This window comes from Palaemon carinicauda, chromosome 31 (assembly GCF_036898095.1).
Source record: "Palaemon carinicauda isolate YSFRI2023 chromosome 31, ASM3689809v2, whole genome shotgun sequence".
Taxonomy (NCBI): domain Eukaryota; kingdom Metazoa; phylum Arthropoda; class Malacostraca; order Decapoda; family Palaemonidae; genus Palaemon; species Palaemon carinicauda.
Genome location: NC_090755.1, coordinates 71,397,846 through 71,420,933, shown reverse-complemented (window position 1 = coordinate 71,420,933; position 23,088 = coordinate 71,397,846). Strand labels below are relative to the sequence as shown.

Genomic DNA, 23,088 nt, shown 5'->3' with positions numbered 1-23,088 from the left:
CCTGGAGTTATCTATTTGGATTATCTTTCGGCAAAGCTGGAAGGTAGCCATTAGACTTAACATGCGAGATGGCAACCCTGCCTAACCACTTGAGTGGGTAGGTTGGGGGTGGCTTGGGGGTACCCAGCCACCTCTATATATACTCTCACAGCTGTGAGATACATCACTTTTGATTGCAGGCAGGCCTTCTGGGGGACAGGTGATGGCAGACCAACTTATATAAATAAATCCAGGTTTGTATTAGTTAGGGAAAAATACAAATTATCTCTGAATTTGTCATTTGTTCCCATAGTAACAAAGCTTCTGTTATTTATCTGGATGACTCACTCTTAAGTGGGTGGAAGGGAGGAAGTCCTAAGTCTAGTATGGACATTGACCTGGTTTTACCTAGTACAGTATATGACTGTGCTCTAGGGAAAACTTTAACGCCTCGCTTAAATATACAAAGTGAGTATAACAAATCCCTGTGCAATTCAGTGTAATAGAGTTTGTTGTCTTGTATAAACACCTTCTGAGTTTATATAGGAAAAACAATACGTTTCCCATTGCTTACCTCGCAGAAAGCAATGGAGACGTGGACAGCCACCCCCAGCCTACCCGCTCAAGCGATTAGGCAGGGTAGCCACCCTGCACTTTTAGTCTAATACTGTAGCTACCTTCCAGCTTCGCCGAAAGAAAATCCAAATAAATAACGGAAGGTTTGTTAGTATGGGAGCAATTAAATACACACCTCAAGAAAACAAAGGATGATTATAATAAACTATAACAGTATCTACTGTAGTGCACATGCAAACTACCTACAGTACTTGCACATCACTGTAGAAATCAATGTTGATGAAAAACTATTAGTGATACCTTGTGAAAAGTTAAAAATGCCACTAAAATCACAATTTTTCAAAGAAATATAACAGATTTGGAAATAATTTGTATTTTTCCTTACAATACAAACCTGGAGCTCTTTACTAGTACCAGAATATCACTTTGCAATTACAGAGGATAGGTGATAGTGAGATCCGTATGTGTAAAGAGCTCCAGGTTTGTATAGATAGGAAAAATAAATTTTTTTTTCATATGTCCTTTGTTTCAGTACTCAATACAAACCATTCTACTCTTTACAGTGAAGACTCACTCTTAGGTGAGTGGAAGTGCCAACAACAACTGGCTGGTAAATGTCCCTGGTTGCTAACTCTGTACTTCGAACGAGCTGTTAAGAGGGCACCCTGACACCTCTCTAACTTCTGAAAGAGTTAATAGCCTGGGTAATTGGTGCAAAGGTGTTAGAACTAAGCATTGTGCTTTGACCAGGTAAGCATAACATTAGAGCTAAACTCATTTAACCTAGACCCTGCCAGATTCCACCTCGCAAGGACAAAGGAAACATAAATATATTGACATATAATATCAGGGTTTCACAAGGGAATGGTACCCACCTGCAGTCAGAGGAGGTCAGCTTGCAGTATTCTCAGATGCTGAAACCCCAGGTGAGAGGAGAATGAAGGACGAAGAGGCCAGTTGTTTGAATATTCAATCTAGGCTTACTACCAGGCAACATCTGCCCTCAACTGACTGCTACTTATCCTACAAGGACGCTGAGGTGTTTGTGACCACGATTTGCGCAGCTGCCACAGGACCTATCGAAAAGGTATCTAGGTTCCTTTGGGTTATGTCTTGCAGGTAGTGCACTGTGAACATAGTTTAACGTTTCTATATGCGAAAAGCCTCGTGATGTGACGAGTTGTTGGATAACCTCCAGGCATGAAGTCGTAGCAAATATTGCTTGGTGGAAGATCTTCGCATGTGGTTGTCTGAGTAGATCGGGAAGTGGAGGGAGCTCCGTCAGTGCCTCTGTGAGCAATGAAGACGGTACGGGAACAATTCTGCATGTTGCCACATAGGAGCTATTAGGGTCATGGAGAGGTCCTGTTATGCCCTTACATTGTTTAGAAACCACCTTACTAGGCAGAAGGGGGGAGAATGAGTAGATGTCCAAGTTGTCCCACTGTTGTTGGAAGGCATCTTGCCAGACTGCTTGGAGATTTGTTACTGGAGAGCAGTACAGTATACCGGAAGCTTCCGGTTGAGGAACATCGCAAACAGGTTGATCATTGGCGAACCCTACAAAGTCAAGACTTTGTCGACTATCTGATGTTTCAAAGACCAATCGGAGCCAACTATCTGAGTCTTCCTGCTCAAATTGTTTGCCAGAACATTCCTCTTGCCAGGAGTTGTCTTCCGTTAATCTTAGGATCCACGCCCAGATGGCAGAGGGGCTGTGAAAATGTACTTCCTTGCTTCTTTATGTACGCCACTACCGTTGAATTGACGCTCATTAGCACCACTGAGTGCCCTAAAAGGAACTGATGAAATTGTTTGGGTACCAATCTCTTCAAGGTCAGGTGTCCCGGCAGCCTTTGCCACTGATGTTCTGGCAGAGTGGCCTATGACAGAACGGGCAGTTCTCTTTATTCTCTCTTTAGACAGAAAGAATTTGCCTAGTTTGGTATCAATCTTCATCCCTATATATACCAGTTCCTGTGAAGGTTGCAGTGACGACTTCTCGAAGTTTACTATGATCCCCAGATCTTAGCAAAATGCAAGAAGTTTGTCCCAATTCAAAAAAAAGGGTCTCCCTAGAGTCAGCAAGAATCAGCCAATCATCAAAATATTGAAGGACACAAATGCCGTTTCTTGTGAGCCCAGGTGGACAATAGAGAGAACACTAGTTTGAACACCTGAGGTGCTGTTGACAGAACAAGGCCCAGCACCTTGAATTGGTAAATCTTTCCACTCAGGGTGAATCTTAGGTACAGTTCTTCTTTGATGATGGATGAACGTGGCTCTGGAAGTATGCATCTTAAAGATCCAGCGTTATCATGAAGTCTTTTGGTCTGACAGCCTGTCTGATTGTCTCCATCTTGAACGGGGTTTGTCAGACAAAGTCGTTCAAGGTTGAGAGGCCTCCAGCCTCGAGGCCTTTTCTACAAGAAAGAGTCGACTGTAGAAGTTTGGGGACTTGTTTACGACCTCTTGGAGACCACCCTTCTCTAACATGGTCTGGACTTCGGCCCAAAGGGCCTGTTCCTTCGCGGATCCCCTTGCGTAAGAACTCAACATCATTGGATGTATGATTTGTGGTGGGTTAGAGAGAGTGAATGAGACGTAGTATCCCATTCTGAGGACGGTGACCAACCGAGGTTCAGACCTGTGGAGCACCCACCTCTGCCAACTGCTCTGTAGGCATCCCCCACTGGTGGACTGGTAGGGGGAATGCCCCAATAGTGGGAATGGCAAGGTTTCCCTGCTCTCGCTCCTATACCAATCTTGGAGCCCTTGGATCGAAAGGGCTGCTTAGGACCTTGCTTCTTAGCGGCCTACTTAGAAAGTTGTAACCTCCTACACTCATCACAAGGAGACATCTGTACATAGGAGTGATCCCTGCATGCAGGACAAAGACCGTGAGGATCGGTCTCCAAGGCTAACATGATGGTGCTGCAACGGCACCCTTCAATGCCGGGTCAAACCCGCATGGTCAACCCCTAGGACACAAACTCTGAAAATGAAAGAGGGAAAGTTTTCTAAATTTGCAGGCCAGTTACTTAACTGTATTCATATAACCTAGTAATTTATCTGCTGAGCCGAAATAAAAAGGACGTTCTGTTATTGGTGCAGCTGTGACCAGGGTGGCAGGTCTAACCCCTCCTGGCCCTCCGCTCACTAACGGTGGGTAGTTACACCTTGCTTAAAAGTCTTACGGCTAGTTTCAGCTATCGCCGAAATATATCTTCACTGTAAAGAGTGGAACGGTTTGTAAATAGTGCCGGAACAATTGTATTTTTCCTAATCATACAAACAATCTTTTAAAAGAAACATAAGTTCAGAGAACCTGGAATGGCCATTTAGCTTTTAAAAAGAGGTAAACTTAGCTACTGGCCTTCCCGCCAGAAGGAGCACCTTGCGTCAAGTTTATGTGAAGATTCTAGCTACGCTGAAAACATATACTGTATCCATAGCATAGAGCAAACGGTATGCATGCATGTAGGAACAAATGAATATTCATAAAAAATTAATATTAATTATACTTACCTGAATACTTTAGCTAGCCCTGAATCTCCAAAAACCACCCAAATTTTAATCACATTGGAAACCCTGCCACCCCCTATTCTGCATATACCCCTGTTGGCGATGATGCCTGCTGAACCAGCTGTCTATTATGGGATATTATGGGTGAGACTAGCTAAATTTTCCAGGTACAGTAAGTATTAATATCAATTTCATTACGAAAAATGTTATTTTTATAATAAAATAAATTTTTGAATATACTTACCCGGTGATTATAATAGCTGCAACTCTGTTGCTCGACAGAAAACTCTAAGGTAAAATTCGCCAGCGATCGCTACACAGGTTGCGGGTGTGCCCAACAGCGCCATCTGTCGTTCAGATACCCAGTACTCAATGTAAACAAAGAACTCGATTTTCTCCTCGTCCCACTGCGTCTCTATTGGGGAGGAAGGGAGGGTCCTTTAATTTATAATCACCGGGTAAGTATATTCAAAAATTTATTTTATTATAAAAATAACATCTTTCAATATTTAACTTAGACGGTGATTATAATAGCTGATTCACACCCAGGGGGGTGGGTAGAGACCAGCAAAATATGTTTACATTATTATGAGCTAAGAATTTTTATTTCATTTTAGAAGTTATCAAAATAACAAAAACAAAATAAATAGGTACCTGGTAAGGAAGTCGACTTGAACAATTACTCTGCCTTTTTAAGTACGTCTTCCTTACGGAGCCTCGCGATCCTCTTAGGATGCTGATCGACCCCTAGGATCTGAAGTATCAAGGGTTGCAACCCATACAACAGGACCTCATCAAAACCCCTAATCTAGGCGCTTCTCAAGAAATGACTTTGACCACCCGCCAAATCAACCAGGATGCGAAAGGCTTCTTAGCCTTCCGGACAACCCAAAAACAACAATAAAAAAATTTCAAGAGAAAGATTAAAAAGGTTATGGAATTAGGGAATTGTAGTGGTTGAGCCCTCACCCACTACTGCACTCGCTGCTACGAATGGTCCCAGTGTGTAGCAGTTCTTGTAAAGAGACTGGACATCTTTCAAGTAAAATGACGCGAACACTGACTTGCTTCTCCAATAGGTTGCGTCCATTATACTTTGCAGAGATATATTTTGCTTAAAGGCCACGGAAGTTGTTACAGCTCTAACTTCGTGCGTCTTCACCTTAAGCAAAGTTCGGTCTTCCTCACTCAGATGTGAATGAGCTTCTCGTATTAACAATCTGATAAAGTCTGACCAAGCATTCTTTGACAAAGGCAAGGATGGTTTCTTAACTGAACACCATAAAGCTTCAGATTGGCCTTGTAAAGGTTTAGTACGCTTTAAATAGAACTTAAGAGCTCTAACAGGGCATAAGACTCTTTCTAGTTCATTGCCTACGATCTCCGATAAGCTGGGGATATCGAAGATTTAGGCCAAGGCCGAGAAGGCAGCTCATTTTTGGCTAGAAACCAAGTTGTAGCGAACAAGTGGCTTTTTCTGACGAAAATCCTATGTTCTTGCTGAAGGCATGAATCTCACTGACTCTTTTAGCCGAGGCTAAGCATACCAGGAAAAGAGTCTTAAGAGTGAGATCTTTCAGGGAGGCTGATTGTAACGGCTCCAACCTGTCTGATATGAAGAATCTTAGTACCACGTCTAAATTCCATCCAGGGGTAGCCAAACGACGCTCCTTGGTGGTCTCAAAAGACTTAAGGAGTTCTTGCAGATCTTTATGTTTGGAAAGATCTAAGCCTCTATGCCGGAAGACCGATGCCAACATGCTTCTGTAGCCCTTGATAGTGGGAGCTGAAAGGGATCGTCCTTTTCTCAGGTATAAGAGAAAAACAGCTATTTGAGCTACAGAGGTACTGGTCGAGGATACAGAAACTGACTTGCACCAGTCTCGGAAGACTTCCCACTTCGATTGGTAGACTCTAATGGAAGAAGCTCTCCTTGCTCTAGCAATCGCACTGGCTGCTTCCTTCGAAAAGCCTCTAACTCTCGAGAGTCTTTCGATAGTCTGAAGGCAGTCAGACGAAGAGCGTGGAGGCTTTGGAGAACCTTCTTTACGTGTGGCTGACGTAGAAGGTCTACCCTTAGAGGAAGACTACTGGGAACGTCTTCTAACCATCGAAGTATCTCGGTGAACCATTCTCTCGCGGGCCAGAGGGAAGCAACTAACGTCAACCTTGTCCCTTCGTGAGAGGCGAACTTCTGCAGTACCTTGTTGACAATCTTGAACGGTGGGAATGCGTAGAGATCCAGATGTGACCAATCTAGGAGGAAAGCATCTATATGTATTGCTGCTGGGTCCGGGACTGGAGAGCAATAGATTGGAAGCCTCTTGGTCAGCGAGGTTGCAAAGAGATCTATGGATGGTTTTACCCCAAGTGGCCCAAAGTCTCTTGCACACATCCTTGTGGAGGGTCCATTCGGTTGGAATTACTTGCCCTTTCCGACTGAGACAATCTGCTATGACGTTCAAGTCGCCTTGGATGAACCTCTTTACTAGGGAGATGTCTTGACCTTTTGACCAGATGAGCAGGTCCCTTGTGATCTCGTACAACGTCAGTGAGTGGGTACCTCCTTGTTTGGAGATGTACGCCAAGGCCGTGGTGATGTCCGAGTTAACTTCCACCACTTTGCCTCGAAGGAGAGACTTGAAGCTTTTCAAGGCCAGATGTACTGCCAACAGCTCCTTGCAGTTGATATGCATGCTCCTCTGACTCGAGTTCCACAGTCCTGAGCATTCCCGACCGTCTAGTGTCGCGCCCCAGCCCACGTCCGATGCGTCCGAGAAGAGAACGTGGTTGGGAGTCTGAACAGCCAGGGGAAGACCCTCTCTTAGGTTGATATTGTCCTTCCACCAAGTCAGACAAGACTTTATCTTTTCGGAAACCGGGATCGAGACCGCTTCTAGCGTCTTGTCCTTTTTCCAGTGAAAAGCTAGATGGTATTGAAGAGGACGGAGGTGTAGTCTTCCTAGTGACACAAATTGTTCCACGGATGACAGCGTCCCTACCAGACTCATCCACAGCCTGACTGAGCAGCGTTCCTTCTTCAGCATCTTCTGGATGGATAGCAGGGCTTGATCTATTCTGGGGGCTGATCGTCTTGTTGTTCAGCAAGGTCCTCATCAGAGGGTTCCTCATCCGAAAACTGATGAGGAAACGGCAACGGAGTGGGCAACGTCTGGCTCGCTGAGTCCGGTCGCACTGGTGGATGCGTGACGGAGCCGGACGCAATATCATGGAACTGCTGCACAGTCTGTGAACTGTCAACAACCATGGGTGCGCGAGGAAGCACAGCGTCAACCCGAGACTGTCTAGACCGTCTGGGTTGTGCAGTCAACACCCTACCGGGTTGCTGAGGTTGACGCACTGCGTCAAAACAAGTCACCTCTGCTGGTTGTTGAACGTCCTGAACGTCAACAACCACCTCCGAGCGTCGCTTAACGTCAACGTGCGGCTGGCAACCCACACTGGGTCGCATCGGTGGAGGAACCACCTCAACTGGCAGACGCGAGTAGGTTACCTCAGCATCAACAGGGCGCACAACCGACCGGTTGGAAGGTTGTTGGCCAGAAGGTTCGGTAGCAACCTTCTCCGCATTAAAGTCCTCTATCAAGGATGCAAGCTTGGACTGCATGTCTTGCAGCAAAGCCCATTTAGGGTCTACGGGAGCAGGTGTGGCAACAGACGGGGTTAGCGACTGAGGCGGTACCGTTTACCATCCCTGAAAGCCTTGTTATGAGTGACATAATTGTACAGCAAAACTTCAAAGGCTCGAAAACAGCTGTGAAGTTGACCTGTAAACAACTTGGAGCGTCTCCTGGCCAGGCGCCAGGGAGAGTCTACGAGAATTGAGAAGTCTATCTGGGCAGAGGCATGAACTCCCAAGCCGAGAACTTCTCTCGTGTCATATCAGACTCTCGCTCTATAAACCAGTTTAAAAGAAGGGAAAGCAAAGGCTGTATCCCCCAAACTCCTCCTGGTGAAAAACCAGTCGCCTAGCCAACGTAAAGCTCTCTAGGAGAGCGAGAGAGCACTAGCTTAAAAACAACGGCTTCGAAGTAGCTAGGCCTAGTGTAAGCTCTGACGTTTAGGCGAACGAGGAGCAGCAGTTACAAAAAGATCCGGACAAAGATCCTTAAAAAAAATCATCATGATTTAATTAAAGTCCATAGGAGGCTAAGCAGCTTTAGGCTCCTCTCCATCTGACAGAGTCCTCAAGGGAATATCAGTAGGAGGGGGAACAGCAACTTCCTCATCTACAGGAACCTTGTCCGATAAAAGCTGAGTCTCAAGCAAGGGAGAGACCTACCGTGGTGGCAATGCTTTACAAGCAGAGTCCACACTCACTGGTGCATTAGTAGCGGACCAGAACGCAACGTCATGTAACTGCTTGACAGTCTGTGAACTGTCAACAACTGAACTGTCAACCACAACAGGTGCGTGAGGACGCACAGCGTCCACTCGAGACCGCTTTGACTGCCTAGACTGAGCAGTCAAAACAACTCTAGAATGCGGAGGTTGACGCACAGCGTCAAAACAAGTCAACTCCGATTGTTAGTGAACGTCTTGAACGTCAACAGGAGCCTCAGCAAGTGGCCTAACGTCCAAATGCGGCTGAAAAACCACACGAGACCGCATCGAGTGTGGTTCTAAACAACCTGACTGACGTGACTAAGCTATGCCAACGTCAACAGTAAGCACAAAGGAACGTTAGGTTGGCTGAAAGCCAGGATATCGATGAGATAAACGGCTAGACTCAACGGACTAATCGGCAGAATAGTCTTCCATAAGGGAGGCAAGCATATACCGCATGTCTTGCCATACAACCCATTAAGGATCAACGGAAATGGTTGTGGTAAGAGACGAGGGTAACGTCTGTGACCGCAACACTTTGCCTACAAAAAAAGACTCTCGGAGTCTGTGTTACGCTTTTGTTAGGCGGCGAGCAGTTATCCGATGACTGCATAGGGTCAGAGCTGTCCTAATGGTTGTAACCAGGACGCTGGACCTGTCCTGAAAGGACTGACTTTCGCTTAAGGGCTTCGAAACCTTGTGACAGGTTTCTTATGCGAAAAGCCTTCGGATGACGAGGAGAAACAACGTCTCTCTCGTCTTATGGTAGGGGAGATCTTGGTAAGATACACCCAATACCATAGAGGGAAAACGTCTGTTCGTTGGTCAAGGCCTCTCGAACCCATAAGTCGTTTGACATTACTTCTCCCCTGGGCTTGGGAGCATGTAAGAGGTCCCGGACTAGGTGAACGACAGGCACGAACAGACGAACCCTCGGACGCAACACTGTAACACTTTGCGCATATCACTTTATCACTTCGATTTTCTGTTTTGCACTTATTTCACTGAAATTTTTACTGATTTCTACCTGAAACACGCAATTCTACCCTTCATTAAAAGGTAGTAATTGCGAAATCAGTCGTATAATGCAAGCTCATTAATACCAGCAAAAAACAGAAAACATATTTAAAGATAAAAAAAAAATCAGTGGCTGGGAAAGAGACTAAACACTAGTTCATATAACTACGTTTTCAATCTCTCACCGCACATAGCCTGGGGACGAGAATAAAAAACTAAAACGTTTTATCCTTCCTCCCCGTACAGCGACTAGGGACGAGAGTAACACGAGAACAACGTTACCCGCTTGAACGGAACGTTTTCTCTCCTCTCTCTCCCTCCGTCTCTATCTCTCTCTCTCTTTCTCTCTTGATTTCGCACCTAAGAGAAGAGCCCAATTATATTTCGTCAAAAAAACATGTTATTTGACTAAAGGAAAAAACTGAAAGGTTTTTCAAATAAAAAGTTCCTTTAAAATAGAATTTAAAACATTTAAGCTAAGAAAGAATGAACAAAACGTCAGAATCGATTTACTCTTACTGCAAAGTGAAACCGTGATACACTCTCTCTCTATCGTAACGATAGAGCGCATGTTGAACGTCCTGAACGTCAACAACTGCGTAGCATAAATAAACTAAACGTTAGTTCATCTTTGAAAACAGTACGAAGACTATCAAAGAAATTCTTTCATAAAATATTACATTTAAAAAGTTTTAAATCCTTAGCTCTTTAAAAGCTAATTACGATATAAAGGACTCAACGTTGATTAACTTCGGTTTCCAAGTTAGGACCGCCTACTCTCAGGAAAGGTCTATATAAACAAAACATTAAAATTATTTTTATATGTTTATAATAAATGGAAAGTTAATCGAAGAGGCCTAATAAAGGCGGAGAGATATAAAATATATAGAGGAAAATCTATAACGTGATATAATTACTAAAAGCCTAAACACACTTCCGCTAAGGGAAGGGTCGGCCATTTAAAAGTGAAAGAAAGTCCATACTCTCTTTGTCACCATAATTAAATCTATCCAAAACGAGTTCAAGATTTAAGATGAAGATAAAACACCTGCATAGCGAAAGCTCAAAACTAGAATAGTGTACTTCACCAATTAGTTGTGAAAACAAATCCAGTTTAGCAACAGCGAATAAGCACGTCTTGTCGGGAGCACGACAGAGAGAAAATTGAGTTCTTTGTTTACATTGAGTACTGGGTATCTGAACGACAGATGGCGCTGTTGGGCACACCCGCAACCTGTGTAGCGATCGCTGGCGAATTTTACCTTAGAGTTTTCTGTCGAGCAACAGAGTTGCAGCTATTATAATCACCGGCTAAGTTAAATATTGAAAATTATAGATTCATGATAAAATAAATCTTTAAACATACTTACCCGCTGGTTATATAAATAAAGTTTTAGTCTCTGACGTCCCAGCAGAAATTCAAAACTCGCGGCAATCGCAGATTGAGTAGCCAGGTGTAACACCTGCACGCCCTCTGGCGAAGGTATTAGAACCATCCCATCACTCCTCTTTTTTTCCATGCCCATAGAATGTCTCTAGAGGGGAGGGAGGGAATTAAATTTATATAACCAGCGGGTAAGTATGTTTAAAAATTTATTTTATTATGAAAATATCATTTTTAAACACAAGACTTACCATGTGGTTATATAAATATAGCTGAGTGACACCCCTGGTGGAGGGTCAGAGACAGCCAACATTATGTCCGCTTTCCTTATGAGATCCAGCGATCAACCCAGAGGGCTGAAGACCTCTAGGAACTGTCAAACTTGTGTAAATACCTCTATGTTAACAGGACCTCCTCCAATACCCTTCTTCCAGGAGCTCTCAAGGAACAAAATGACCACCTGACTAAAATCAATGATTGTGGAAGACTGTCGCAATCTCAACGAACAATCATAAAAATACAAAAGTTCCAAGAGAAGAAAAGGGTAATAGGATTATGGGAACGTAGTGGTGGATCCTTCCCCCACTACTGCACTCGCTGCTACGAATGGTCCCAGAGTGAAGCAGTCCTCATAAAGAGTCTAGACACGTTTCAAAAGAATGTGAAGCGAACACAGAATTACTCCTCCAAAAGGTTGTGTCCTTAATGCTTTGCAACGATCTATTCTGCTTAAAGCCTACCAAAGTTGTTACAGTTCTAACTTCATGCATCTTGGCTTATCAAAAACTTGAGGTCTGCCTCACTGCAATGTGCATGAGTTTCTCTTATTAAGAGCCTGATAAAGAATGAAAGTGCATTCTTCTACATCTGTAACGAGGACTTCTAGACCGAGCACTAAAGAGCTTCCGACTTGCCTCGCAACTCTTCCGTATAGTCCAGATAGAACTTCAGGGCTCTTACTGGGCACAGGACTCTCTCCAACTCCTCGCCTATCACATCCGAAAGGTTCGTTATCTCAAAAGCCTTGGGCCAAGATTGAGAAGGGCGTTCGTTCTTGGCGAGAAAGCCTAACTGCAATGAGTATATAGCTTTGTTATCTTGAAAAAACCATCGTTTTAGCTAAAAGCATGAATTCCACAGACTCTTTGAGCTGTCGCCAGACTGACCGAAAAAAAAGAGTCTTCATCGTGAGGTCCTTAAATGAAGCTGAATGCAAGGGCTCAAACCTGTCACTCATAAAGAACTTCAGGACAATATTCAGATTCCAAGCTGGTGAATCCTGGAGCTGTTGCTTTGATGTTTGAAATGATCTGAGAAGTTTCTGTATGTCTTTAACATTAGAAAAGTCCAAGTTTTTCTGCCATGAATACAGTTGCTAACATACTCTTGTATCCTTTGATGGTAGAGGATGACAAAATTGCTTTTCCTTTGAAGATATAACAGGAAGTCAGTAATCTGAGTTATAGAAGTACTGGACGAGGAAAGAGAGTTGACTCTGCACCACTCTCTAAAAACCTCATACTTGGATTGGTAAACCTTGATAGTAGAAGTCCTCCTTGCTCTTTCAAAAGCTCTAGCTGCTTCCTATGAAAAAACCTCTAGTTCTTGTGAGTTTTTCGATAATCTGAAGACACTTAGATGAAGAGCTTGGAGATTTTGATGGTACCTTTCCAAGTGGGGTTGTTTGAGTAGATCTACGCTTAATGAAAGACTTCTTGGAGTGTCTACCATCCATTCCAGTACCTCTGTGAACCACTCTCTGAGGACCAAAAGAGGGCCACTAGAGTCACTCCGTCCTTTCGTGAGACACAAACTTTTGCATCACTTTGTAATGAATTTGAACGGTGGAAATGCGTACATGTCCATGTCACGAGCTGTTTGACGCTCGACGTCGCGTTCTGCTTAATGCTTGACGTTGCGTCCCATTAGATGCTCGACGTCGCGTTCTGCTTAATGCTTGACGTTGCGTCCCATTAGATGCTCGACGTCACGTCTTGCTAGATGCTCAACGTCACGTCCTGCAGGACGCTCGACGTCACGTTAGCTGGACGCTCGTCGTCACGTTAGCTGGACGCTCGTCGTCACGTTAGCTGGACGCTCGTCGTCACATTCCGCTGGACGCTCAACGTCACGTTAGCTGGACGCTCGTCGTCACATTCCGCTGGACGCTCAACGTCACGTTAGATGGACGTTCGACGTCACGTCTGTCCGCTTGACACCTTAGGTTAAAGTGGCTAAAACACGACATTTAACGGGGGAGTTGTAAAGATGTTCGTCATCAAGAACCTCTCGACTAGTAGCCTTACGACGCTTGGCGTCCAGGTGTGGAGTTACCTGACGCTCAGGGTCCAGGCCTGCTACTCTCTTTGTTGTTCGCCGGTTGATAAACTAGCATGAGCAAAGAGAGTTTCTGTTGCATATCTTGCAGCATAATAAAATTAGGGTCAACCTGTTGTGGTACAGGAGACGTCACGTCTACCACAAGCTCTCTTTCTACACCGTTTAAAGAACACGCAGAGCGTCCAGAGGACGATAACCAGTCTGACGGTGGAGGAGGAGCCGGAACCGAGGTAATGTCAGGCTCAGACAGCTGTCCTGCAACTAGGTGAGATGGACGTTTCTTGACAGTTGCCGACATCCTCAAAGGACGTTTGGTAGGAGAGCTTTCTTCGGTAGAATGAAAAAACGCTCAGGACTGCTCCCAAGACTTCATTTCTAGCAGATTTATATGAAGGCACTTTTCTGATTCTGACCACAGGCCTGAGGTCCTGTGGTTCAGAACGTGGGCCCCCCCTTTCTTTGAGGCGTCTGAATACAGCATCAAATCCGGGGGGGAGGACGAGAAGATCCACTCCCTTTCGTAGGGTCTCGTCTCCCACTCACCACTGAAGGTCCGTCTGTTCCGCGCGACCCACAGGGATCAAGACGTCCGGGGAATCGTGTCCTTGACTCCACCGGGACTTGAGTCGCCATTGCAGGGATCTTATTCTGAGATGACCATTGGGAACTAGACGGACCAAGGATGAGAGATGGCCGAGGAGACGTAACCACGATTCGGCTGGGAGTTCGTCTCGTCTGAGGAAAGGACTTGCGACCTTCCTCAGCCTTGCTATCCTGTCGTCTGATGGGAAGGCTTTGTGGAGATTGGTGTCCAATATCATGACTAGATATACCAGTCTTAGGGTAGGAAGCAGAGAAGACTTCTCGAGATTTACCATGATCCCTAGATCTTGGCAAATACCCAGAAGTTTGTCTCGGTGTCGAAGAAGGGTTGACTCCGAGTCTGCTAAGATCAGCCAGTCGTCCAGATAACAGAAGAGACAGATGCCGATCTTGTGTGCCCACGAAGATATCAGGGTGAACACTCTGGTGAAAACCTGAGGTGCTGTTGAGAGACCGAAACACAGCACCTTGAACTGGTAGATCTTGTTGTCTAGGCTGAATCTTAGGTACTTCCTTGAAGACGGATGGATTGGGATCTGGAAGTACGCGTCCTTCAGATCCAGTGTGCACATGAAGTCTCGCGGTCTCACTGCAAGTCTGAACGTGTCTGCCGTCTCCATGCTGAACGGGGTCTGCTTGACAAACCTGTTCAGAGCTGAGAGGTTGATGACTGGTCTCCAGCCTCCAGACGCCTTCCTTACAAGAAAGAGTCGACTGTAGAAGCCTGGGGACCCGTCGACGACATCTTGGAGAGCGTCCTTCTTCAACATGGTCTCGACTTCTGCCCGAAGGGCTTGCCCTCTTGCCGATCCCATGGCAAGAGAGCTCAACGACACTGGATTCGCTGTCAGGGGAGGTGAGAGATGTTATGAACGGGACGCGATATCCTTGGCTATTACGGAGATCGTCCAGGAATCGGCCCCGAGTTGCTGCTACCTGTCCGCGCAACTTTGGAGGCATCCCCCCACTGGTGGACATGCGGGGGGACTCACAATCCTAGCGTTTTGCGGCCTTGGCCACTCCCCCTAGGATTCTTGCCTCCCCTAGAGGACTTCTTGCCTTTCCTGTCCTTGACAGGAAAAGGCTGTTTGGACACCGCTGCCTTTGCTGCTACTGCCGGCTTTGTCGTCTTTGCAGGGCGAGGTTGTTGAGGTACTGGAGGCTTATAGGGCTTTGATGTTAAAGCCCTCTGGAGGAGGGAGTCCTGGTTGGACTTCCTCCACCTCTCAGCCGCCTGCTCTACATCTTTCGGCTCAAACAGACAACTCCCCAAAAGGGAGGAATGTCTGAGCTTACTGACCTCGGTGTTGGAAACCTTCGAGTTGAATCTTTCAGACACCGTATCACGGCGTTTCAGGATAATGTTAGCCCACAAGTTCGAGACTTGGTGGGCCAGAAACTCGATGGTACGAGTGCCTGAAAGAAGGAAGGTCTCCAAGGCCTTCCTGGTACTCTCCTTAGACAAGTCTTCGGATCATATCAGGATGCCAAGAGATCCTAGCCAGATATCCAGCCACGAAGTGGCCTGTATAGCACACTTCGCTACCTTCTCCTGGCAGAAAATCTCCGAGGCCGAGAACGACACTGGCCGGTTGGAGAGCCTCTCGAGAGGGACTCCCCTAGAGAGCTCTTCCACCGAGTGGTGGAGGGGAAGAGCTAAACAGGACTCCTCTATGATTTCGAAGTACCTCCTCTGGTGGACACAAGGAGGTGGGAGGAGTTTGTTTCCTGCGCTGGAACGGCTGGAGGAGGCTAGCTAGGAGAGCTGGCTCTCGACCTTATCTCAGGCACTCTTGACCCCCGGGACCAGGGCAAAGCCGCGCTGGTTTTAGGGGGCTTTTGGGTACCAAAGACTCGGTCCAGAACCGTGTCCTTGCCCTCTCGAGGAGGAATCTCTGGATCCGAGAATCCGTTAAGGTTCCTCATCAGAGTCAAAACTTGCCAGAAGGCATGCTCCGACTCCTGCGGCTCTCCTCCTGATGGACTAGCAGCAAGGTCTCCAGTCCCCAAAGGCTCTTCTTGGGGGGACTCGTGGACGTTCTCCGCGGGCTTAGCTGGCTCTGGTCTGATCCTAGAAGATTTCGGAACCGTCTTGGAGTCCTTCAACTCCCTCCTGGGAGGGATGCAGGATTCCAACAAAGATGGTGGGGGCTTTTCTCCACCTCCACCCGAGGAGACTTCTCGGCGCGAGGTGGGGTTTCTCCCATTGGTGCGATGGGAGAACGCCTCACCTCACGAGAATCCCCTGAGGACGGAAAAACCTCGTCCACGGGGCATGGGGAGAAAGTCTGGGGAGGGGAGGGAGCCTTCCTCGACGACTTCCGAGGAGCCAGTTTCGCCCTTGGAGAAGTAACCACGTCGTCCACTCCTCTCTACCTCTTCAGGGGGGGCGAAATAGCCGCTGATTTGAGGCTTAGTTCAGAGAAAGCGGGGTTGAAAGCCTGCGCAACCGCTCTGATCAAGGGCCCAACCCAGGGCAGCCGACTTACAGCAGCGCTGTGAGAGACACCCTCTGGAGGGAAGGGGATCGTAAGATCCCTAGGAGTAGAAATTACAACAGGGTCTGCCTGAAAGGAAGAAGCTGTAGAAGAAATGTTCCTAGACCTGTCCGGAGATTTCCCTCTCTCCATCGAGCGCACTGTCCTGTGCTTACGGGGGGGGGGAACGAGATGAAGATGCTCCGACTCCTGCGGCTCTCCTCCTGATGGACTAGCAGCAAGGTCTCCAGTCCCCAAAGGCTCTTCTTGGGGGGACTCGTGGACGTTCTCCGCGGGCTTAGCTGGCTCTGGTCTGATCCTAGAAGATTTCGGAACCGTCTTGGAGTCCTTCAACTCCCTCCTGGGAGGGATGCAGGATTCCAACAAAGATGGTGGGGGCTTTTCTCCACCTCCACCCGAGGAGACTTCTCGGCGCGAGGTGGGGTTTCTCCCATTGGTGCGATGGGAGAACGCCTCACCTCACGAGAATCCCCTGAGGACGGAAAAACCTCGTCCACGGGGGATGGGGATAAAGTCTGGGGAGGGGAGGGAGCCTTCCTCGACGACTTCCGAGGAGCCAGTTTCGCCCTTGGAGAAGTAACCACGTCGTCCACTCCTCTCTACCTCTTCAGGGGGGGCGAAATAGCCGCTGATTTGAGGCCTAGTTCAGAGAAAGCGGGGTTGAAAGCCTGCGCAACCGCTCTGATCAAGGGCCCAACCCAGGGCAGCCGACTGACAGCAGCGCTGTGAGAGACACCCTCTGGAGGGAAGGGGATCGTAAGATCCCTAGGAGTGGAAATTACAACAGGGTCTGCCTGAAAGGAAGAAGCTGTAGAAGAAATGTTCCTAGACCTGTCCGGAGACTTCCCTCTCTCCATCGAGCGCACTGTCCTGTGCTTACGGGGGGGGGGAACGAGATGAAGATGATTTGACTGCGCGTTGTACTGCAGGATCCTGTGTGGGAACGCGCTGGCCATCGCGCTCGCGCGATAGGCCATTGCCTAGCTCGGGGGGCAATTTCTCGCGCGTGGGCGAGCGATGGCGCGTAGGCGAGGGTGCGCGTTGGCACGTGGGCGAACGATGGCACACAGGAGAAGGAGCTCGGGGGCGCGTGGGCGCGTTCCGGAGACCTCTGATGGAGTGCAGCCACAGTATCTTGAAGGGCCCGTAAGGGCGAAGCCGTACGGCGCGTGCGTGCAGGGGGAATATCCCTAGCGCGCGGGCGCGCAGGAGGGCGCTCATCAGGAACAGAAGTTCTGGCAGTGGGCGCGTAATAGAGACTGCGGACGATAACGCGTAGGCGAGGGATGGCGAGCAGGCGAGGTCCAATGGCGCGTCGGAGATCGTGGAGGAGAGCGCTGGCGAGCAGGGGAGGAAGAAGACTTCCCTTTGGAGCCCTGATCCGAAGATCGAGAGCGAGCAGGAGAGCGCTGGCGCACAGGAGATCGCTGACGAGCAGGAGACCGAAGGCGTACATGGCGTGTATCAGGCCAAGGGCGCATAGAGGTCCGTTGGCGAGCAGGAGATCGTGGGCGTGTAGTCTTTGGAACTGCAGGGCGAACAGGAGATCGCGGGCGTGCAGGAGAGCGCTGGCGAGATGAGACTGCAACCGGAGGGCACTTTCGCGCAGTAGTGCGCTGGCACGCAGACGAACATTGGCGCACAGGGGAAACCTGGCGCTTAAGGGACTTACACACAATGTGTGTAAGCCCCTTATGCCCCGAAGGGACCGGTGCCCATTGGAAAACGGGATGGGTGGGCGCCCACAGCGCGTCAGCAGCCAGGAAAGGTGAGGCAGGTCAGCAGGCCTAGCAGGCGTAGGAGATCGCGAACGATCTGCGGAGAGGTCCAGGTCCAAGGAAGTAGCGGGAACGGTAGCTGAAGGACGAGGTTCCTCTGCGGGGGACTGCGAGGATGAAGATCCGAAGAGGCGCTTCCTAACACCCTTGTGAGGAGAAGGAAGACCTCGGCGACGAAGAGGAAGGCGAGCCTTACGTCGGATACGTCCTCTGGGAGCAGCAGGCAAACCATCGGCAGTCCTCCGAAGAGGAGTCTCTGTCTGTGAACTCCACTGGGGGGGGGGGGGGGAGAATCACCCGCAGGAGAGACCGTTGGACTTGGTTCCTCCCTCGAAGGATGTTCGGAGGGGGGAGCTAAGCCTTCAGCTACAACAGGAGCAGGGGTTTGACCACTCTCATTGGAAGCCTCTGCCACAACAGCCTCGACAATAGACAGGGTTAACCTCTGCTACCGCCGGTGACTGTTTGACAGCTGCTCCCAACCAGATCATGTCAAACAGGGCTTCCTTGGAGGGTGAACACTGAAGCCCCAAGGAAGCCCAAAGCTGCAAAAGATCATCATTATTAACATCAGGAGAAATAATTAAATCCTCCCCCGGGGGAGGAGGAGGAGCTGCCTCGCTATGGGAGGCAACTCCCTCTCCCAAACCCCGAGATCGGTCAACAGAAATACGGCCTACGCTACCACTCGCCGGCCTCTCGGAAGAAGCCGACCGAGTGGGAGCTTCGGAGGAGGTTTGGGCTACGGAAGAAGAGTCCTTAGGATTTTCCTTCTTCAAAGAAACCTTTGAAGGAGAAAAATCCCGGTTGGACTTCTTCCGGCGCCGGGAAAATCTCTCCCACTGGGAGGTAGGCCACTCCCTACATTCAATACATACGTTATCACTCTCACACCGTTGACCCCTACAATAAGGGCATAAAGTGTGTGGATCCGTATCGATTGAAGACATGAAGGTCCCACAAGGGCGGTCAGGTAACCCAGGGCACTTCCGCATTGTAGAGGCCAACTTCACAACACTCTAGAAAAGAAAAAGCAAAAGCAATGATTAATGGCTGTCGTGTAGGCGAGGGTGACAGCGGACACGTCCGACTAGCACCCGAGCCGTAGGCAAAGAGAGCTTAAAACACAGGTGTGAGGGGGGAGGGTAGCTAACTACCCTCCCTACCCCCCGCTAACTAGCGGTGGGGTAGTAAACCCTTGTTAAATTTTAATGGCTCGTCCTTCCAGCTACGCCGAAAGTAATTACCCACTTTAAATATCGTGGTTTGTATTCCAGTTACGGAACAAACAAAAAGACAGAGTACATCACCAAATAAACCGTCCAATTGAATGTAAACAGCGAGTAAATTTTCAACGTTCTGACCAGTACGACCGGCAGGAAAAATCTGAAGAAGTGGGAGTAGTTCTACCTGTAGTCCACCAGGGTGCTAGTGTACACCTGACATACCTGCGTTAGCCGCGAGTTTTTAAATAGTTCTGCCGAGGCGTCAGGAACGCTAGCCATTCTTATATAACCAACGGGTAAGTTTTATGTTTAAAAATAATATATTCCTTTTATATTATAAAAACTTAAATACTTTTGGTTTGTAAGTAGAATTTTACTTTTCATTCTCTGCATAGAAAAAGAAATGAATATGCAGGTCATACTACGTAGAACTACGTAGTTTATGTCATATGATTGTGACGTCATAGTGTTGGCGGAGTGTTTTCATTCCACCGTCATGTTTTTAAGAGTAGGTTCGTTATTTTTACAGTAGGTGGAAAAAAATCCTAATCCTACCCCTTTCAAGTTATGAACATAGCGATCATAATCCAACCACTACTCTCAGTCAAAATAAAACCAAACGAGCAAAAGCCAACACTAAATTGTACATCACCAAGAAGACTGCAATTATACAGGTTACAGCGAGTAAAAAATCCAACGTTGTTGCCGGCGTGAGCGGCTGGGAAGATCTGATGAATCATGGAATGGCTCCGGGTACCTCGCTGGAGGGCGCACAGGTAGTACACCTGGCTACCCAATCTGCGATTGCCGCGAGTTTTGAAATTTCTGCCGGACGTCAGGGACGTATAGCTATATATATAACTACAGGGTAAGTCAAATGTTTAAAATATCCCACTTAAACTTCTTCTTCCATTGTCGCCCAAATCTCTCCCAATGGGAGGCAGACCACTCCCAACTGTCACTACACTGATTGTTACTATCACACCGTTGACAAAGGGTGTGGCGATTGGTCTCCATGGCCAACATAAAGGTTCCGCAGGGCCGGCCATCGAGTCCTGGGCTGTTGCGCATGATCGCATAAGTCAACACACACACTAACACAAAGAAAAAGCACAAAAGAATCAGTGGCAGTCCAATAATAACGGTGAAGAATGAGGAACAGCAACGACCGTACACCATCTGAGCCAAAAGCAAAGTGAGCTGAATCACTGGTGTGAGTGGGAGTGGTAGTAAGCGATCCCCCCTACCCCCGCTAACTAGCTGTATGGATAGTTAACCCTCACTAAATTTTAATGGTTCGTCATTTCAGCTTCGCCAAAAGTAATACCCCTAAATAAATAGCGTAGGTTTGTATTACAGTTACGGAACAAACCCCTAATAATTAGATTTAGGGAACAAATCAGTTTTCTTCCTTTTGTCATAGCACATCATTGGAAGTGTTCTTCCAAATGGTAGTTCTGAAAAACACTGATAACTGATAGCAGGTGTTTCTGCAATAAGTGACTTGTTTGATCAGAATAAAGGGCCCAACATTTTATATTTCAAACATATTTATTTATTTTCAATATAGGAATAGAAATATAATCATAACTATTTCATTGATCATGTTAATAACAAAAGGTTAGGGTAGAAACGTGCGTTTGATATATTTAGTCTGATAATTGGAAATGCAAGCCAAAACCATGTTCGAACAGATTCTGGAGCACGAAGTTACAACTCGCCCCTTTGTTAAGTGTGTATTCACCCCTTTAAGTTTGTATAATTGATAATTAACACCAAAATACTTACCGACGGGGCTAACACAAGCGTAGCAAAACATATTTCGCTTGCTAGAACATGGGAAAAGTGAGATAATGTTTAATCGGAAGAAAAGCAACCATATGGCAGAGCAAAAACCAATAATTCAGTAGCTCAATTAAGTAATGAGATATTTATAATACATTGATTGAACACTTAACCTGATAACTATGGATTCCTGCCAGGAATTATAATCAAAATTGTTCAAAATGCTGCAAAATACATTACTAACCGGTCTTAATATCTACAAACCGTTTATTGCTCCGATCTATATTTTTACCATCACAACTGAGATTGCCAAACAATTCTTCTTCACCCAAGGGGTTAACTACTGCACTGTAATTGTTCAGTGGCTACTTTCCTCTTGATAAGGGTAGAAGAGACTCTGTAGCTATGGTAAGCAGCTCTTCTAGGAGAAGGACACTCCAAAATCAAACCATTGTTCTCTAGTCTAGGGTAGTGCCATAGCCTCTGTACCATGGTCTTCCACTGTCTTGGGTTAGAGTTCTCTTGCTTGAGGGTACACTCGGGCACACTATTCTAGTTACTTTCTCTTCTTCTTGTTTTGTTAAAGTTTTTATAGTTTACATAGGAAATATTTATTTTAATGTAATTACTATTCTTTAAAATATTTAATTTTTCCTTGTTTCCTTTCCTCACTGGGCTATTTTCTCTGTTGGGGCCCTGGGCTTATAGCATCCTGCTTTTCTAACTAGGGTTGTAGCTTAGCATTTAATAATAATAATAATAATAATAATAATAATAATAATAATCATCTAACATGGCTCCTGGTCTGAAATATGATAAGAAGGTAGTTTCACAATATATGAAATATTATGATTCATTTTTACTTTGCCAGGATTGAAGGGGTGAATATAGTTCGTTGGGACAGGGTAAACTAAGAATACAGTAGTCTAAGGGAGTGTTTGCAGTAGGGTGTAGAGCCCCCCGTGGGTAAGTAGGTAACATATGTCTCCTGGATTAGGTTAGGTGGGAAACCTTAGATTAGGTGGTGTTCTTGGTTGTTTTCCTCGTAAAATGTGGTTTTTCAGTCTGTCACACCGAACTACAAAGGCTCTAGGGGTTGCAAGGCGGTGTACCTCCAGGGTGAGTAAGGAGGTAAGGATGTGGCTCCTAGGTTAAGTCTTACGGAGCCTTTGTTTATCAGCGGCCAGTTCCTCACGCGTTCACTAAAAATGGACATCAACTAACCTAAGCTTTCCTCCCTAACCTAACCTACAAGCCGTGTTCTTACCTACTTACCTAACGGGGGGGGGGTGGTAACCACCCCCTGCGATCCCCCTTACACTGCCATATTCTAAGTTAGACATAATAATAAATACAGGTGGCCGCTATCATACATTCACCCCAGTCTTACTTTCTACAAACTGTATTGCACTATTATAAGATTTTACCCAAAATTCAGGGGTCAGAAAGATAAAACACAAGACAGCGAGTAGAAAAAAAAATAAGGTTTACATATTCGGTTATAAATCAAAGTATATATTTACCCTCTTGGCCTAATGAGAACCTTAGTCCAGAGAGCCTTTTTGGACCAATGCCGAAGTCTATACCACGCGCAAAGCCACGATAGGCTTACCTACATCTAAGTGATCATTCCACAAATTAACAATTAGATATTTTAAATTTAGCCCTATGCATCCAGCATAACTTAAGAGCAAAAATTATTGCTTAACAAATACGTCCAAGTAAAGAGCTCAAAATATGCATACCATTAAGTGATAGACTCAACAACACAGTTATTTCACCAGCTCTTCATGTAAACACGAAACTGACGAAACTCGAAAGTCAAAGTTGTATTACTGTAGTAGTAACGAATACCTTGCAACGGCTCCCTTAATCGTTTGTAACTTTGTGGGTTGTTTTTCTTTTTTTCGTAATTTACAATTGATATTGTAAACACAAAAGGGATCAATATCTTCATTCTTTTATTCGTTCCTCAATTAGTTGATACCATATCAAATCATTTGTCGGCCACCCGTTGAGATACTACCGCT

The 23,088-nt window shown here is 46.6% G+C and overlaps 1 protein-coding gene across 1 annotated transcript in view; it reads right to left on the bottom strand.

Annotated features, from left to right (window-relative positions):
* The window catches only part of LOC137624518 (uncharacterized), a 124,800-nt gene extending 101,923 nt beyond the window's left edge, over positions 1-22,877 (bottom strand). Inside the window, exon 1 of the mRNA XM_068355383.1 lies at positions 22,804-22,877. The gene's annotated coding sequence lies outside the window, so the exon portion shown is untranslated. The remainder of the gene's footprint in view (positions 1-22,803) is intronic.
* Positions 22,878-23,088: the final 211 nt, after the last annotated feature.